The sequence below is a fragment of the Ambystoma mexicanum genome, chromosome 2q (assembly GCF_040938575.1).
Source record: "Ambystoma mexicanum isolate Mex_15411 chromosome 2q, UKY_AmexF1_1, whole genome shotgun sequence".
Classification (NCBI taxonomy): domain Eukaryota; kingdom Metazoa; phylum Chordata; class Amphibia; order Caudata; family Ambystomatidae; genus Ambystoma; species Ambystoma mexicanum.
In genome coordinates this window covers 79,313,036-79,333,156 of record NC_090924.1, presented here as the reverse complement: position 1 = coordinate 79,333,156, position 20,121 = coordinate 79,313,036, and the positions used below count along the sequence as shown (strand labels likewise).

General features: G+C 48.5%; 1 protein-coding gene across 2 annotated transcripts in view; it reads right to left on the bottom strand.

Moving 5' to 3' along the window:
• XPO6 (exportin 6) overlaps nucleotides 1-20,121 on the bottom strand; it is a 1,073,945-nt gene that overhangs the window by 628,009 nt on the left and 425,815 nt on the right. The window lies entirely within an intron of this gene.

Below are 20,121 nucleotides of genomic sequence, written 5' to 3'. Positions count from 1 at the left end.
GTAGTGCAACTATCCCCTCATTTTACACCACAGCCCTGCTCAATACAGGTTTTCAGAAAAGTACGCTTTGCAGCTAAACCCTCGCCTTGGACCCTGAACTCCATTACTTGAAATTATTTATGAGGTGCTAACAAAGAGGCCCGGAGGCATACGGGTGCCGAAAGCAGACAGTAACAAAGATTGGGGGGATGGAAAATAGCTAGCCGTCCCACTTTAGCTAAACAAACACGTTTCAAGTTGTTTTTTTTAAAACCTCCAAGGTCGCACAGTTTCTAAAATCTGTAGGCAAGACATTCCATTTAGCAGCCACCCAAAAAGCCCTGTTTCTTACCAGTTTGAGTGAGGTTTTTTGGTACATGCAGAATTAGCGCACTGTTTGAGTGAAGAGAGCGCACAACCAGTTAACTTTTAAGGCTGTGAGCAGTGTAGGCAGGGAAGGATCCTTTATCTGTAGGTGATAGTAAGCAATCTAAAATCTATCATCTCAGCAATAGGTAGCCAGTGCAGTTTTCTTTGCACCTCTGACACATGCGCGTACTTTCGCATACCCATGATTGCTCTAATTGTGCTATTTTGCACCACTTGGAGTGTAGCAAGTTCTGTTTTTCCCACCCCTGCAAGAAGAGAACCACAGTAATCAACTTTTGATGAAATGATGGCTCGGGCAATCATTTCACATCCCTTTTGGGATAGGTAAGGACGAATGTGTGCGAGAAGCCGAACATAATAGGCTGATGCTGAAACCAGACTATTAACCTGGGCAGACATGCTCAGGGTCACTCCTTATATTTTTATTTTTTCTTTCGTGGGAATGTCATGATTCGCAATGCAGAAAGATTCATAATCTGCATCAAGTTTTGCAAGTCTAGGCCTATAGCCAACAATCACAAGCTCAGTATTATGATTCAATGCTAGCCCGCTCATATCCATCCACTCATGTATTAGATCGTAAACTTCTGATACTGCTAGGCATCTTTCTCATAAAGGCCAGTTAGAGGGATGAGACATTGCGAGTCATCCGTATAGTTTTAGAAGCAGATCTTTTCTCCTCTGGCATGTGAAAGAAGGGAGGCGTGAAAATATTATATAAAACCGGAGATAAGGATGCTCCTTGGGGAACGCCATAGCTAAGTGGAACCGGGTCTGCTTCCGCTTGCTTACAGCAGACCCGCATAGTTTTATTACCTAGGAATGAATGCATCCAATCGCTTGATCACAAAAATTGGCTACATTCTGTAATATGTTCAAGGAGAGGGTGATCCATTAAATCGAAAGCCGCCAAGTCCACGGACATCAGCAGCATTGTTGAGCCCTCATTGATGTTCGTTGTCAGGTTAGACTTCAGTTCCAGCAGTGCCGGTTAAGTACTGAAACTGGGTCCAAGACCAGACTACCATCATTCAAAATAGGGTAGTCTTATGTGGCACAGAAGTTGTTCGTAAGCCACTTTGTCCATTATCTTCAAAATGAAGGGAGAGGTGGAAATCGGCCGATAGTTGGTAGCAATTTTCGGGTCTTGATCAGATTTTTTGTAGCAAGGGTGTGATCCTGGAACCCTTCCCTCTTGAAAAGAAGCATTCACAATGCTAGTGACCAAACTAATCAGAAGCTCAGAACAAGCCTTAATGGCTGTCGCTGGACACCGATTCCCTTTACAGGTGGATGGCTTGAGTTTGGTAAGAATAGTGCGAAGTTCCTCTTCTGTAATACTCCTTAAGTTGAACTTGGATATAGTCTGAGCCAAGGTGGGATTTTCCATCAATAGATCCTTAGGGGACTCAGTTGGCCGTGTGTTTAAGGTTTGTACAATGCTGGTTTACATTTTTTCTGTCTTGGCTACTATAGCCTCTTCGATATGTGTACACTACAAATAGTTTCTTGATATTTGACCTCAGGTTTCTCCAGTTCCTTAACCTCTTAATTGCCAACGACGAGCTATCTCGTCCTTGACATTACCTCTGTAGTGCCAACGATGAGAGTTCGTCCTTTTTGGCATTTTGTTTTATGCGATCCCAAACTGTAATCCAATCCCTGGATTATGTAAGGGGGAGGTTACCCCTCACGGCCCGGGTGTTGGATTACCTTCAGTTTCACGTCGGCGTGCGTAATGCACGCCGACATGAAAACGAAAGTAATTTTCACTGCGGCAGCCGAAATGGCTGCCGCAGTGAAAATAAAAAGGTGGGTTTGCACCATCGCCCTCGATCTGAATGGCACTTGTGCTGTTTAAATCGAAGGAGGTGTCCTTGGAAAGGGGAGACACTCCCCTTTCCTAGGACACCTTTTTTGAAGCGTTGCTGGGCGCGGTTCGCTCGATCAGCGCCCAGCAATGCCCACTAGACACCAGGGATTTGATTTTGAAGTGGGGGGGTGGGGAGGGGCTGCTTACTATGTAAGCAGCCCCTTCCCCCCGCCACCCTCCAAAGGATGGGGGCAATACCCTGGGGGCAGATGGGTGATCATCTGCCCCCAAGGAAGGGGGGCAAACTGTTGGGCTAATGACACCAGGACGCGTGTCATATCTTTAATAGCTTTATTAAGCTTACATAACATTAAAATACCCCCAGTATTACAGGCACATCCTCAACAAGACTTGCTGGCCATCAATTGCCCAAACATAGAACCCCAGACGAAAGTAAACAATCAAGCATCACATCAAAGAATGCACATTAATGATGTTGCCTGCTAACAAAAGATAACAAGCCAACATTATAACACATCTCCCTCCGTTTATTTTGTAAAGCATCCCTCAATCTCTCTTCACCACTGCCACTCTATACTTGTTCCACACTTGACCACCAACCACTCGTAGCGCACCACGCAACACAGCCACAACCTTCACGGGATCGGAGTACAGTGACTCCCCTGTCCTCCTCAAAACCCCCTTCTTGATTCTCACCATGTCACCGCATTCTACTCACAATTCCTTCTTACCTCTCCTCACATTCTCTTGGCTTACCTATTCCTCCTCCTTCAATACTCTTCTCACACCATCCACCACATAGTCACTCTCCCTGCTTCTGCCCAACCATGGTGGACTAACTGCAGTGTTGGGTTTTCGGCCCCTAATGCATTCAAAAGGGCTTATTTCTGTGGTTGTATGTGGCGACATCCGCATTCCAAATACTCTTTCCTGAATCACCACCTTTTTGTCGCAACCTGTTTCTGAAGCCATTCGTATGTTCTCCATGATGCATCTATTCAGCATTTCGACACATCCATTGGTTTCGGGGTGATACAGAGCAGTTTTCTTATGCCTCACCCTACATTGTTTTAGATACCTGCTAAAACAACCACCTTTAAATTGCGGTCTAATGTGTGTCAAAATGCTTTCGGGAACACCTTCCCTACCGAACACTTCTTGAATCTCTTAACCATGCTTTCCCCCGAAATCTCGCTCACAATACTTAATTCACACCATCAGGAAAACAAATCCATGACGACCAAGACAAATTTACCTCTCCCATAGCCAAGATCCACCGGGCCCAAAATATCCATAGCTAGGTCTTTCCAGACCCCATTTGGCACTTCTACCTCCACCAGAGGCCGATTTCTCACTTCTTCTCCCTTCCCGTTTTGATACACAATTGACAATCCAACAATCTCCTCCCAATACATTTGTCAAAACCAGGCCACCAGTAGTTGTTATGTAAAACACTCCTTGTTTTTTGTAATTCCAATATGACCTCCATGAGCTAAATCAATAATTCTATTGCGTATTCCTTTGGGAATAACAGCCCGCCCCCATCTGAATAGCACTCCTCCCGTCACACTAACTCATTCCTCACTTCCCAAAAGGGAGCCACCTCCTGCTGAATATCCACCTTTCTTGCCACACGCCAGACTAAGTACGATATAACTGGTATGAATGCATCATCTTTTCTCTCTTCCTACAACAACTCTTCCTTTGATACGATCCCCTCTGTATTGACAAATACCATTTCCATACTCATCTTCCAGCCCAGTATCACTCCTCCCTCTCAATCTCGACAGACTATCAGCTAAATTATTATTCTTCAATATTTCTTTCAGGGGTTTTATGATCCGTACAAATAACAAAATCCGTCCCACAAACAAAATGTCTCAACTTTTCCATGGCCCAGTAGCATGCCAATGCTTCCTTCTCCAACACTGAATAGCTTGTTTCAGCACCTCTCAAAACGACAACAAAAAAGACTAATCCCCCTCCGTAAACTGAAACGTGCATAAGAACAATTATGGCGATTGGATGGGTTTTTTCTCCATAAGGGAGGCCTTTCTTACAACTGCCAAATCCTATAAAACTGCCATTGTTACCACCAAAGCCAGCATTTACAAGACCAGAATCAATGAGGCCAGCTCCAATGCTCGAGAACGATTTAAAATCCTCAAAGAGCTCTAATCCCCAGCGCCGCCCATAGAAAGCTTTCCTAAAGACAAAGCCTGGTGCTCCCTGGTCCAGTCTGCATTCGCCAACAAGACCCATAACCTCAGAGAAAACTATCCTCAGAGAATCCTTGCTTCCTTGCAATGCTGCACCCACCACTGGCTTACCGTGAGCCATCCCTTCCTCCCTTCCACTTCTCCCCTGTATCACCAACTGAAGTAATCACCACCATCAATCAACTAAAACCTCAAATTGCAAATGATACCTCTGCCCATCGCATTTCATCAAAATGTGTGCAAAACCCTGTTGCTCCTATCATTGCAAAATGTATCAACGCCTCTTTCAACTTCAATATGGTGCCAAAATCCATTTAAAAAGCGTGCGTCACGCCCCTGCTCATAAAACAATCGCAAGACACCACCCTCCCCACAATCTACCGACCCATCACAATGGTAAACTAACTACTTAAAATACTGGACCGCACAGCCTACACACAACTTCAATCCTACCTTGAAGCCCATAACCTGGGCACACACCAATCTGGCTTTAGACCAAGACATAGCACAGAGCCTGCTCTCCTGGACCTCAAGATTCAGCTCAATGCCGTTTTGGGACACAGGTGACCTTGCCCTCCTCCTCCTACTAGACGTCTCAGCGGCCTTAGACGATATTCTGTGCCATCATCTCTCCTCCACCTTCAACCTTTCCAATAAAACAACCAACTGGATAAACTCTTTTCTGAGTGAACAATCCTCTGGGATCATCGCCGGATCAGAAGCGGCTTACCCCATGCTCATACGGGGTCCCTCAAGGATCATGCCTCTCTCTCACCCTGTGTAATATGTATACTAAGCCGCTCTTTGACAACTTGGACAGCCTTGAATCCCCTACACCAACTTTGCAGACAAGCAAATTCTCCTCAAACTCGCTTGTAATCACTGCCTCGGTTCAGCCAACATCAAACAGATTCACAGCATCATTTAGGCCTGGATTGCTACCCACCACCTATGCCTGAAAGATGACAAGACAGAGCTCCTCATCAAAGGCTCCCTACACAGTCTAAAACACTTAAACCCTGCCTCCGTTCTCCATTGATGGAAACAACGCCCACGTGTCCAGAGTCCACCTGAACTCACCATGATTCCTCCTCTGCCGCCTACTCCACTAAACTTATTAACCACTTCAGAAAATTGCTCTACCCGAACAGCAGCGTTACTATGGCGAAAGCCATTATCGGCAGCAAATTGGATTATTGCAATGCCATACTCGCTGGAACTTCCACCAAAAATCGAACTAAATTACAATTGATCCAAAATGACACCCTCTGAGCTGTCTGGGGCCTAAAAAGATCTGACCACATCTCTCTAGTGAGACGTGAATCTCAATGGCTGCCCACCGAGGCAATTATTGAGTTTAAAATCCTCTCAATCACCCACCGCTGAATCCACAATACAGCACCCACTTACCTAACCATGCGCACCTCCAAAAAACAAAATCCCTGCAGCCTGAGAATCTCCTCTCCCTCCTCCCTTACAACGCCCAGATCCACCAGACAAAGAGCGGGAGGAGCCAGCTTCACATTTATTGCTCCCACTCTTTGGAATGCTCTCGCTCCATCTATCAAAGATGAGCCTTCTTACCTGATCTTCCATAAAAAAAAAAACTCAAAAGCATTCTGTTCAACAAACACGCCCAACTGTATATTACTAACATTACTGCTGAAACTGTACTAATTATGTATTCCAGCAACTGTTCCATTTTCAACTGTCTTGTTCGTACCAATGTATAATGTAACCCTTCAACTGTCTTTTTCCAACCAATGAAACCTAGCGCTGTGATACTTATCGGGGTTGGGTGCTATCAACAAGTGAAATAAATAAAATAAATGTGTTGAAGCGTTACCATCCAGAATTTGAGGAATTTGTTGAGTCTCCTGAGCTCTAGTATTGGGTTCAGTCCCCGGACTTCTTCCTTACCAGAAAGTATCTGGAGTATACTCCGGTGTCTCAGAGGTGCGGTGGAGCAGGCTCAATCGCTCCCTTGTTAGGAGGGACCTTAGCGCCTGAAGAAGCAAGAATTGATGCTTTCCCATTCTTGCGGCAGGAGGAATGGAGGGGCCTTTCCCAATAACCTCAAGGGTATGGCCCTGTTGAATGATGGATAGCACCCATTTGTCGGTGGTGATGTGTTTCCGCCATTTGACAAAGTTGGCAACCCCGCGACCCCCTTCCCTCCCACCACTGCCTGGTTGGGTCTGCTTTGGTATTTGAATTCTGGAGGAAGCTCTGCGTCGTTGCTGGTTTCCTCTGTAGGGTTGATATCTAGCTTTATATCCTCCTCGGGCAGTGCCAGTTCAGGCTACCTGTGGACAGTAAGAGGATCTATAGTCCCTCGAAGTCTGTGAGAACCTCACTTTTCCCGAACTAAAGGACTGGCAGCACTGTTGTAGAGTGCCCAGAAATGTGCTATCTGTGTCAGCCTTGCAGAATCTTGTCAACCTTTTTTCCCAAAAGGCATATCAACCACTTATGATTGGACGTCGGGTCTGAAGTTGGTGGCTTTTGTCCACAACTGGTGGCGCAACATGGCACCATTAACAATTTGGTAGAATGCGGTATCCGCTATGTCCAGGGCTATAAAGATGGTGTGGTCTGATGCTGCCTCACCTTTGGTAACAGTATAAGCGCTTGTCATGTGGGAGGAAGTCTAGCATTGGCCCAAGCTTGAACCACAGCTCATGAGCGTAGTGGGAGAGGATAGCAAGCGAGTTGGCCGCCTTGATGGTCGTAGCAGCTGAAGATATGACCCTCTTTCCAAAGGCGTCCAGCTGTTTGTCCTCTGTCTGGAGATATACAGGGAGAGGAAGGATTGGCAGAACGCTTGCGGGCAGCTGTATAGACAACTGGGTCCAGACAAAGTTGTGTGTGCAGGCACTGGGGTGCAGACTCTGTTATTTTATGTTTTTTTTTTATAGAAGCTTTCCTTAGAAGGCACTGAGAAGGGGGTTCTCATTACCAGGAGTCCATAATTCCCAAATATCTTCCAGTACTGGAATGGCCACTGTTGATGTTTTCATAGCCTCCTGCTATTGGACACAGAAAACCCTCTTTTTCTGCTCTTTGGGGAGAAGACCAAAAAGCTTTGAGGGTATGAAAGGAGCCAATTTGAGGGTATGAAAGGAGGCAATTTCATCTGGGCGTGAATCTCTTGGCGGTAGGTCTGCTGGCTCACCGTCACCTGGCACTAGATCTTAAAGCTCATCTGTATAGGGCATGCATGTAGAAACATCTGACGGTCTGTGTCAGTTTCTATGAGTGACAGAAGTCAACAGTGGCACTGTTGCTTGAGGTCAGGAGGGTGGCAGTGGAATTACGCCTTCCTTTGCTGGGAACCTATCTGGTGGCATTGGAGAAGGCAACGGTGTAGCAGGAAGGCGTAGTTTGAGCTCTGAGACTAATGTCTGCACTGTGGAGAGAATGTCCATTGACATTTCCCTGGAGCCAGATGGTGTCGGAACCTGTGCAGGAACGATGGGGCTGCTCCTCAGAATCAGGGTCACAGGAGGTGGTTGCTGAGGGTCTTTTGGTATGGGAAGGGTCTACTTTGGTGGGGCTGGAGGAGGCACAGTCCCACAGGAGGCACAGGTCCTCTTCCTTTCTCATCATAGGACATAACTACTGGTATGCAACATCTCCACGTCTGAATCTGCACCCTGCTGTAATAATTGCTCTGAGGAGCAATGGCTGGACAGGTGACTGCAGGCGGTTCAAATTAAACTACAGAAAACAGTGCTGAGCATGATTCAGTCTGGGAAGGTAGGCCAATGTTGACATAACATCACTTTACAGAAGGGAATCGCTGTGGACAGGGGAGGCCAATGGCCTTTGAATAGGCATCCTCGACGATGCAGATGCGCTTGCTGAGAGCTTTGGAATGGTAGCGATTCAGTTTTCACCACACAATGAATTGGTCAACTAAGTGAACTTGTGGAAAGGAGTTGCCTTGGCCGTGGACGAGATGGTATTGGTCGTTGAAGAGGATCTAGGTCGACTATGGGTCATCGACATGGTTGTAAACAATGATGGCATACATGAACTAATTGTAGTCGTGGACGATTGTTGTTTCCCCGATGTGTTTAGGACGACGAAACCATCGACGACCGTTTTAGGTGCCAGAATGGTGATCGAGAGGATGTCAACAGTTGATGAAAGTGCAGTCCGCGCATGTTGTCAATGTCCCTTTTTAGCTTTCTTCCCATAACCTCTGGTTGCAGTCCTTTGGGTGTTGGATGAAAGACTGGCAGATGGTACAGTTGGCCAAGTTACTGTCCGGGTAAAGACAAAGGCACTGTACATGAAGATCCTCAATGTAAAAGCTCTTCGGTGACATGCCTAGCAGGCCTTAAAGCAGCTCTTCCTTCTTGTGTCTGCCATCTTCAGAGGCAATGGGATCGGCTTACACTCGCTGCCGTAGGCGAGGAGTGAAGTAGAACCAAATCCGAAGATTTATATTGGAAAAACTAGCAAAAATAGACAAAAAAGACGCATTTCTAGCAGAGAACAACTCAAAGACTAAACGTGCAGTTAAAAAAATCTGAAGATTGCCACCCAGAGAGGAACTAAAGAGACCCGTTTAATCGGCTTTGGTCAGTTTGACCCAAGATGACTAATGGAGCACTCAAGTAACAAGCCGTTTCAAGGCAAACTGCTTTAATGTTACCAGGGATTCAGCGCCCGACGACTGGGAATATTCGAGAGAATGCAAATCCATGAAAGATGCAATTCTGGAGCAGGTTGTTATTTATATGCTTTCTAAGTGTGAAAGAAATAATGCTAGTTTTTTTTGTTTATGTATTAGAGGCCTACGAAGAACAGAGGATGAGTCAGATAACACACTAACAAATGATGTTGCTTGCCAAACCGGTCACTTGGAAGCAACTAACGTTTGAGGTTGTAAATGCTCGTCCAAGGTCCAGAATCAGGATGCCAAGGAGCAGTGGACATAATTTGAACTGAATATCACCAAAGAGCCATGGAAATTAACGCTTAATCATTGTTACAGCACACAATGTCCAACAGAACTGACCGACAACACAGACAACTTCATTACTTGCCGATCCTCTCACCAAAACCACACCCTCAAAACAATTTGTCAAAGAAAGACACAATGTTCCCAGTTTCCCCAACATATTTTAAAAATCTAGAAATATCACAGATTGAAATCCGAAGATGCCTCAGTGATTTCATCAATGACGATGTGCATGACCCCGAGTTCACCATGGGTAGTGCACAGGACGTATCCACCAGTCATTGGCGAAGTTTACTCGAGCAGTCAAAGGCACCAAACTGCAGATCAAGGGGAGCTGTGTGCCCAACCACAACACATTTTTGTGTTCCGCGCAACTCATTCTTGGAAAAATACCTGTTGAAAATGTACTTTGTTCTTGTGCTCTGTTATTCAGTGGTTCATGGTTTAGTATGATATCAAGTTTCTGTACATTCGTAGGACTTGAGTTAATTGCTAAACCCACACAATGCAAATATTGGAGACAATTTTTGTTCCCTGCTATTGGTCAGTCCCCAAACTGATACCCATAGACAGTGCTCTTACAGGCAAGAGAGTCAGGCTTGAAGTGATGGAGAGTTCTAAATATTCGGCCAAATACTACAGTTAACACTTCCAGGACATGGACAGGCCATAAATAGTTGTGTCGTGGTGAAAGTTTCCGAATGTACATCCTCTGTTGCCATGGAGAAATAGGGTTTCATTAACTCCATTGAACTTATGCTATCAAGGGGATTGAAAAGAGAATTGATAGCCACTGACAGGCGCGTTGAATTAGCAAAGGTCATGCGAGAGCAGTTCCCGCACAAAGCATTAATGATGTATGGCACGTCGCCAAATCAATATACCAAAAATCACAGCTGCTGGTAAACAAAATGGGCGGGGAGTCTGAAGACATTTTTAAATCGTCATAGTCCATCGCAGCTATCATTGCTAGCGTTCAAAAACTTGTGAGGGCTCCCGAAAGATTGTGGTTGAAAAGTGGCATTCAATGTTCAGTCCTAGCTCAAACATACACCCATGGGAGGATAATCATTTTCGCAAGTGTGTACAAGGACCTTTGAGTGAAGAGCATGATCTTAAGAAAAAGTGGTTGGTGCAAGGCTCCCCTCCTCACATAGCCCTACAAAAGATTGTGCGTGAAAAAACGCTTTTCAGAGATTCGAAGGGACTAACAGAATTTTGCCACACTATTGTGTCTAAAGTATTTATTTATTGTGCATTTATAAGGCGCTTATACATCAAGAAATTCTGTTTCAAAGTACAGGCCTAAAAGGTTGCATTTCAGCATAGACGGTATGGATGCCAGGAACAAGGCTGACTGTACTTGCTCACAATGAGAATAATGGTAGAATTTGACTCTGTGAAAGAACAGACTTTGACTGTGCTGGCCATGCAACCGCACAGACTGACAACAGATTATGTTTCCAGGGTGCAGTCTATGCCACAAAACATTGCTAATTTAGTGTGTCCTCAAAAATGTGAAATTGTTGAAAAGTGGAGCTCGAGAGTCAAAGGAAGATTTTTTTGTCTTTATGTTTTCCTATTCAAGTTTAAATCATTGATTTTTTTTAAAATGCATTTTCCTGTAAAGTAAACCTGAGTATGTTTCTTATTAAATGTGTATTTGCATATTTTTTCTCAAAAATAGTATTTTGTATACAAATAAATGGGAATGGAAAATGTTGTGTTGCTCTACTGATCTGTCGCAATCACTACAAATTATATTGATTTTTAAAATGCAACATACGTTTCGGTGTTATTTTATTTTGGACATTTCCACTGTTTATTTTCAATAGTGAAAAACGAGAAAAGGAACATATATGTGCCAATGACAGCACCAAAACATTTGAATGATTAGACTCATGCAGGTGTCAGATGCGACTTGTTCTTTGGTTTTCATAATGCATGTCTGAAGAACCGAAGATATGTTTCCCTACTTGAAAAAAAAAAAAAAAAAAAATATATATATATATATATATATATATATATATATATATATATATATATATTCAATGAAAAAACTTTGTTAAAGGGACGTTATGGTTAAGTTGCGCTACGAAAAACCTATGAAATTCAGTGAAAAAAACTTTGTTAAAGGGACATAATGCTTCCAAATAAAACTGAAAAACCCCTGAAATTCGCCAGTTATTGTAAGCTAAGCAACCATAACTCGCGCCACCACCGTGCACTGCTAATACTAACACTCAGGACATCAAAGATGACATCACAAATGTCATTGAGGACATCACTGATGACATCACGTCTGGCTGCCCCTTTTTTCCTTTACTGACATATCTAGGCCACATGGTTTTCTTCAGTAACAGTCAGGAATTAAAAGTGGAAAAGGTAGTATGGAACAAGTTACTTACCTGTAACTGTTGTTCTCCAGCATGGGTCTGGCATGGATTCACATGCTCATGAATATTCCCCGTCGTCAGGCTGGGAATCCTCGGTAAAGAAAAAACCAGTATCAGTTTCGTTTCTGATCTGTCTTTCGTAGCAATAACCAATCACTGGTCTCTGCGTCATACTGACCACAGCCAATGACTGCCCTCTACCTAAGCACCGCCTCTGGCAGCCATCTTCAGATTTGGAAGCACGTGAAGTGGCAGTATGACCAAGTGAAGAGCCGCAGAGGGGTAGGCGGGAGGGTTCGCATGTGAATCCATGCCAGACCCATGCTGGAGAACAACAGTTACAGGTAAGTAACTTGTTCCTTCTCCAGCATGGGGTCTGGCATGGATTCACATGCTCATGAATAAAGAATACATAGCAGTACACACATGCACAACCACGGGAGGTGGCAAAGGCTCAACATTAAGCATCACATCAACTCAACATTAAGCATCTTACCTCCTCACCAGGCTCACCTCAGGCGAACAGGTTGCGCAGCACTGCTTGGCCGACCCTGGACTCCTCCCTGGAATCCCGGTCGACGCAGTAGAATTTCGTGAAGGTGTGCGTCGACCTCCACGTAGCAGCCCTGCATATGTCCAGCAGGGGCACACCAGATAGGAACGCCGTGGTAGCTGCGATCGCTCTGGTGGAATGGGCTCTCGGACGGCCAGGCAGCGGTCGGTTTGCCAACCGGTGACAGTACATGATACAGCCGGAGAGCCATCTGGAGATGGAAGCCTTCGAGAGAGCCTTCCCCTGATTGACAGGTCCAAAGTTCACAAAGAGTTGTGACGTCTTCCGAAAACCCTTTGTGCGATCCACGTAGAACTTCAGCGCTCTAGCTACATCCAGCGAGTGCAAAGTCCTCTCAGCCGGCGACGAAGGCGACGGGAAGAACACAGGTAACACCAAGGGTTCGTTGAGATGGAAGTCCGACGGTACCTTGGGCATGAAGGAGGGGTGCGTCCTGAGCACTACCCTCGTGTCGTGGAAAGTCAAGTACGGGGCCTTGCAGGAAAGGGCCTGGATCTCACCCACTCGTCGTGCGGAGGTGATGGCCACGAGAAAAGCTGTCTTCCACGATAGAAACTTCAACGGGGCCGAGTGCAGAGGCTCGAACGGAGGTCCCATGAGCTTGGTCAGCACCACGTTGAGCTCCCACGCCGGGGCCGGAGCCTTCACCGGCGGGAACGATCTGAATAGTCCCTTCATGAACTCTTTCACCAGACGATGAGACCACAAGGACGTCCGCCCCGTGGTTCTGGTGTATCGGGAGATCGCAGCAAGATGAATCTTGATGGACGCGTGTGCCAGTCCAGCTTTGGCCAGCGTCAGCAGGTACGGCAGTACTTGGGGAGCCGTAATCCGTAGAGGGTTAATCTTCTGTGCGTGGCACCAGACAGAGAACCTCTTCCATTTGTGTCCGTAGCATTTAAGAGTCGAGGACGCCCTGGCCTTTGCAAGAACCTCTCTGCAATCGGCCGGTATGTCGTATCCTCCAAACTCTAGCGCTGCAGGAGCCAGGCCTGCAAGTTCAGCGACTTCGGGTCGTGGTGGAGGATGGCGCCTCCTTCCCTGGAGAGTAGGTCTGCGTCCGCCGGCAGCTTGATCGGCGGGGACGCTGACAAGTCCAGAAGGTCCGGGAACCATATCTGCCTCGGCCACGCAGGTGCGACGAGGATCATCCTGCACCGTGACCTCTTGAGCTGGTTGACGAGCCGGATTAGCAGAGGCAAGGGAGGGAACGCGTAGAGGAACAGGCCCTCCCAGGGGAACGAGAAAGCATCGCCCATGCTCCTCGTCTGGGGAAACCTGCTGGCGAACCTCCGGCACTTGGTGTTCGTCGCCGTCGCGAACAGGTCGATCTGGGGTGTGCCCCACCGTCGGAAGAGGCGATCCACTAGATCCTGCCGTAGTTCCCACTCGTGGCACGAGCGCAGCTCCCTGCTGAGTGAGTCGGCGATGGTGTTTTTTATCCCTGCCAGATGAAACGGCACCAGAAAAATCCCTTGGGCGACGGCCCAATGCCACAGGTCCTGCGCCTCCTTGGACAGCGCTGGGGACCTGGTTCCGCCCTGTTTCCTGATGTAAAACATGGTGGTGGTGTTGTCGGTGAAGATCCTCACCACCTTGCCCTTCAGGGACGGAAGGAAGGACCTGAGGGCCCAAAACACTGCACGGAGCTCCAGGACGTTGATATGCAGGGACTTCTCCGTCGGGAGCCAGAGTCCCCTCGCGTGCAGATTTTCGGTGTGCGCTCCCCACCCTTCCAGGGAGGCATCCGTGGTCACAGTCTCCTGGTGGGCTGGGGTCTGGAAGTCCATGCCCGCCGTCAGATGCGCGCGGGTGCCCCACCACCGTATCGCTCGCCGGAAACTCTCGTCGAGCTTGATCCTTTCCTCGAAGCTGCCCGTCGTCTGGATCCAGCGCGCATCCAGGAATTCTTGCAACGGGCGCATCCGGAGCCTGCACATGGGAATGAGGTAGATGCAGGAAGACATCATCCCGAGGAGGGACTTGATGGATCTCACTTTGGCCGCGTCGGCCACCAGCATCCGTTGCACCTTGCCCAAGATGGTCCTGGTCCTCTCCTCCGACGGGGAGGCCAGAAGGGACACTGTGTCGAGCCTCGCTCCCAGAAACAGTGCGACTTGCGCGGGCACCAGGTGGGATTTGGTGTAGTTCACGGAGAATCCCAGGTCCGTGAGGAGTTGGACGGTCCTTGCCGTGTGGACCACGGCGAGCTCCTTCGTCTTGGCGCGGATGAGCCAGTCGTCCAGGTAGGGGTAGACGTGAATCCCCTCGCGGCGCAGCTGCGCCGCCACCGGTGCGAGGCACTTGGTGAATACCCTGGGTGCCGACCGCAGTCCGAAGGGAAGGGCTTTGAACTGGTAATGCCGCCCTTGGACCACGAACCTGAGGAATTTTCGGTGCCCCTTTAGGATTGGAATGTGGAAGTAGGCATCCTCCAAATCCAACGACGACAGGAAGTCTCCTTCCTCCAGTTGACCCAGGACGTGCTGTAAGGTGACCATCCTGAACTTCTGCGCCTTGATGAACTTGTTCAGCCGTCGCAGGTCTAGGATGGGGCGCCATCCTCCCGTCTTCTTCTTCACGAGGAAGTATCGCGAGTAGACTCCGGAGCCCCGAAGCCTCTTTGGGACGAGTTCGATGGCGCCCTTTCTGAGCATCGCCTTTACCTCCAGGAGAAGTTGAGGGACGTGAAGTTCTCTCCTGGCCACGGGGGGGACGCGCGGGCACCTTCTTTGAAACTCGAGCGCGTGGCCCCGGGCCAGGGCGTCCAGCACCCAACGGTCGGTGGAGATGGACTCCCACACGCTGACGAAGCCCGCCAGCCGGCCTCCCACCGGGGTGCTTCGGTGGGGGCCCGACCCCACGGCCGGTTCAATCCTGCTTGGACGCGGCCTTGCCGCCTTGACCTCCTTGGCGACGACGGCGGGGTCCGCTAGACTTGCCTCGTCCTCTGTAGGCCTCTTGCGACGACGAGCGGGCCGCTTGACGGTAGGAAGCGAAACCGCCACCGGAACCTTTGGAGGCGCCCTTGCCTCCGCCGCTCCGAAAGGGCGTCCGTCGTTGCTGCAGGACTCCCAGGGCCCGGGCCGTCTCAGTATCCGCCTTGATGGCCTGGAGGGAATCGTCCACCGTCTTCCCAAACAGGTTGTTCCCGTCGAAGGGCATGTCCAGGACTCTGGTCTGGACGTCCTGCCGAAAATCCGTAGCTTTGAGCCATCCACGACGTCGAAGGCAAACGCCGTTGCCTAGCTGGCGGAACCCCGCGTCGGCGATGTCCGTCGCCACGGTGATGGCGTGGTCCGAAGCCACTTCACCTTCCTGGAGGATCTCAAGGGCCTCAGCCCTCTTGTCGTCCGGCAGAAAATCCAGCAGGGGAGCCATCTTGTACCAGAGCTCCCTGTCGTAGCGGGCCACGATAGCCAAGGCGTTGGCCGCTTTAATCGTCGTCGCTGCCGACGAGATGACTCTACGTCCCATAGCATCCAATTTCTTTCCCTCGCCGTCCGGCGGGGAAGTCGATGTGGAGGCCGCACCCCCCCCCGCTTTCTTCCTGGCCGCCGCGGAGACGACGGAGTCCGGGGTAGGCTGCGCCCGGAGGCATAGGGGGGCCGTGTCCGGGACCCGGTACTTCTTCTCGTACCGGTCTCTTCTAGCTGGCGTCGTGGAAGGGTTCTTGAGGAGGGAAAGGCCCTCATCCCAAATGTCGTCCAACAGAGGCACTGCGAGGACCGTCTTCCTCTTGGCCTCGCGCCGCTGATAAAGGAAGCCTTCCTTTTTCTTCTCCTCGGGGCAGAGTTGAAAAAGCTCGGAAGCCCTGGAGATCATGGAATGGAAAGATCCGATCTCGTCGGGCGGAGAAGCCCTGGTGGGGGGCGACGACGGAAAATCCTCGTCGTATGCCTCGTCGTCCGTACCCGTCGCTGCCGTGTCAGTCCCCGTATCATCCCCTCGGGTGGACGGGGAGGAGGGCTGGACGGGGCGCGACGGTTGAAAAGGAGGTGGAGGATGGATCCTTCTTTTCTTGGCAGGGGGAACACCAGAAGGTCCCGGTTCTGGATCCCCCGACGGGAGAGGTTCCTCCGTCGGTAACGGTAGCCTCGTCCTTATCTCAGTGCATAAGGACTGTATGGCCAACAAAATGGCCGCCGAGTTGTCTCGCGGCGCTGGCAGAGGGGAATCCGACGGGCGAGCAGGGGCCCCGTCGGCATCCTCGACGATGTCGTCGTCGTCGCCTGCGTCGGCACCCATTCCGACGGGCTGGTCTTGTTCCACGCCTAGGCCGTGGCTTAAGACCTCGACCAGCTCTTCTTCTGAGGTTGAGGCCGAATCTACGACGACGCCCTGCCCCCCCTTCTTCTCCACGGAGGTTTTCACGGGGGTCCTATCGATGGGCATAAAAGAAGACTCCCTCCGAGGAGGCAGGGAGATTCTGGGCCCTGAGGTCGCCACCACTGGAGTAGCCTCCACAGGCTGGGCCAGGGCCGCCGCGACCGTTTCGATAGAGGGCTTGGTCGGATGGATCAAGGCCTTCACCACCCTAGGTGCGCTCACCGCCTTGTCCTTGAGGGAGGGGGCACTGCCACGCTCCTCCTCTGCCTTCGAGCTCGACCGGGGCCTCTCCAGGAGCTTCGCCGGGTGCTCGGCCTTCCTCTTACCCGACCCAGAGCGTTGGCTCGTGGTTGATGGTGCCGGGGAGGGTGCGCCCTGCCTGGCGCCCGTAGAGCCCGACCGTTCGGCGCTCCCGGTGCCAGCGGACTCGCGGTGCTTGGCCTTATGTTGGGCCCCCGTCGCCGGGGCGCCCTCAAAGGTCTTAGAAGACCGCTCGGATTTCTTCTTCTTCTCGCCAGACGGGCTCTTACCCTGCAGCCAGTTGGCGAGACGTTGATGACGGTCCTTCATGGTCCGTTCCGACATGTCGCCGCAAAACGCACAGTCCTTCTCCACGTGCGTTTTGTCCTCATGAAGGCAGTAAAGGCAGAAAGAGTGTTCGTCCTCCTTAAAGACGTTCTGCAGCTGGCATCCAGGGCAGACCCTGAACAGCTTTCCGGGCGTCGAGCTTCCCTTCTCCTGGGCCATCTCCGAGACCGGGCCTGAGAAGCTTCTGGAGTCCTCCGAAGCGTAGCTCGACGAAATCTTCACCCTTGAGGGGCACAGATGAATCCGACACGGGTCCCCGTAGATCGGATGTAGTATCGGTGGAGCTTGAGGCTCTTTGACCGAAGAATCGAAGTTTTTGTGAAAAAAGCGCGAAAAAATAGCACTAACGCTCGAGAGCAATAGCACGAGGATCCCAACACATGAACGTGCGGTAAAAATCTGAAGATGGCTGCCAGAGGCGGTGCTTAGGTAGAGGGCAGTCATTGGCTGTGGTCAGTATGACGCAGAGACCAGTGATTGGTTATTGCTACGAAAGACAGATCAGAAACGAAACTGATACTGGTTTTTTCTTTACCGAGGATTCCCAGCCTGACGACGGGGAATATTCATGAGCATGTGAATCCATGCCAGACCCCATGCTGGAGAAATTTGTAGACTTATCCTTCAAGTATTTTCTTACAGTAATTCCCTTAAGGTCCAGTCAAATCATGTGATACATATACTTAGGGTAAGTAGCAGCTTTGAAACCGAGCAATCATTTCTCTGCATAAAGGTAATCAGTTAGGTTATGAACACTTTCTGCTACTACTGCTGTTTTTTTCTTACTTCAATTTCCTTGTATATACTCATATTTGTATGTGGTGTCGTCTGTGTTTTGTCTACAATAATGCAATTATGTAGTAAGTGTTTTTTACCTACTTATCACATGTTTCACAGTACGCAAAACTCTAATAAGAAAACAGTTATTTCACTATTCAACATGGCAAGCTTATGAATATTGCACCTCAATCATGTATGCTGCACACAATTCCTATGTTTCTACACGAGTACCTTAGTATACTGGATGGAACTTCATAATAGAATGCTATCTATATCAATGCATTGCTTAATGCACTAATTAGCACTTGATATTTATTCCAATGATCCTTGACACTTTTTTAATTAACATAACAATAAGAATCCCTTGTAAAAACTTTTCATGAAAGGTAAATGCACATGTGGTGTCATCAGTGATGTCATCAATGACATTTGTGATGTCATCTTTGTTGTCCTGGGTGTTAGTCTTGGCAGGGCACGGTGGTGGCGCGAGTTATGGTTGCTTAGCTCACCATAACTGGCGAATTTCAGGGGGTTTTCGGTTTTACTTGGAACCATAACGTCCCTTTAACAAAGTTTTTTCATTGAATTTCATAGGTTTTCATTAGTGCAACTTAACCATAACGTCCCTTTAACTAAGTTTTTTCATTGAATTTCAATGGTTTTTATTAGTGCAACTTAACCATAACGTCCCCTTAACAAAGTTTTTTCATTAAATTTCATTAGGCTATTAATAGTGCATGTTATTTTCCTACAACTTACTAATATCATACTTACCAAAAATAACAATATTTGTGTCCAATTTACCAAGTGTCACCTTAAAACTCTGCCATTTCCCACCTTCTAGAATCATTTTTAACACTTCTATACACTTTCTTCAACTATTTCAACTAGTTTTGCATCCGTAAATGTCTACAAACATCTGACTTCATTGCGGTCCTTCCGGACAGTGCCGCATGATCATACGCTAGTGCGCGGCATGATGACGTGTCCAAGAACCCGTCCGCACTTCACAATAAGGTCCGTCCTTCGCGGACAGTTCAGAACTGCATTTTCTACTGATCTAGGAACTTTCAATTTAAGAATTTCCCTTGCACAGGTCCAACACCTATTCCTACTCATCCATTAACAATCTAGTACACAGTACATACTTTTAGCAAAACTGCCATTTCTCTTAAAATGGAATCAGCTAATGCCATCCCTACTCCCCAAGAGACACCACCACTGCTGTAATCAAGGAGCATGAGAAACACTGCCCCTTACCTTAGAAAGAACACACGTGCAACATTTTCCCCTGTCCACCTGCCCCTCCATATTAGTGTTTTGTGCCTCTTCCCTCATTTCCCATCCAAAAACAATAAAATGAATGTTCCTTTAGGAGCCACCTTTCACAGTTAAAAAATAGAACTTCCTCCACCTCATCTTCTTTAACAAATACTGTAACCATACAGCCTGATGTCTGCGGGCATTGGTGCATTATAAATCAATAAATAAATAAGGAGGGCTACAGACCATTATCATCCATTGCAGCCCCTGAAATGGGGGATAAAGGCCATTAGCACCCCTGGTTCCCAAAGGGGGAACCCAGGGTGCTAAAACATAGATTTATCTTCCTATAGCGGGACGCCTGTGGCGTCCCGCTGTAAAATGGAAGGATTATTCTTCCTACAGCGGGTCGCCTTCGGCGTCCCGCTGTAGGAAGGAAAATCCTTTTCCAAGACAGCCAACATGGAAAGAGAAAGCGAGGCTCCCTACACAGCCCCTCTTCCCTTGCCATGGCAGCCTGCAAAACCCTGTGAACATATTACCACAAGCACTTTTTTTCCCTTTCAAACCTATCCTACCTTCGAATAACTTTACCACATAGCCGGTCCCAGGTAGACATAGCCACTTTAACACCATTTTTCGTCCCTAGAGGTCATGGCCAGTAGCCAGATATGCGCGTCATGACCTTATGCCATTACCCAGACAATCTGGCAACTGCCCACGGCCACAGGCTATACCTCAGTCACCAAAGTTATATGACTATTTTTTGTACCTACATTATTACACTTGTCAAAAAA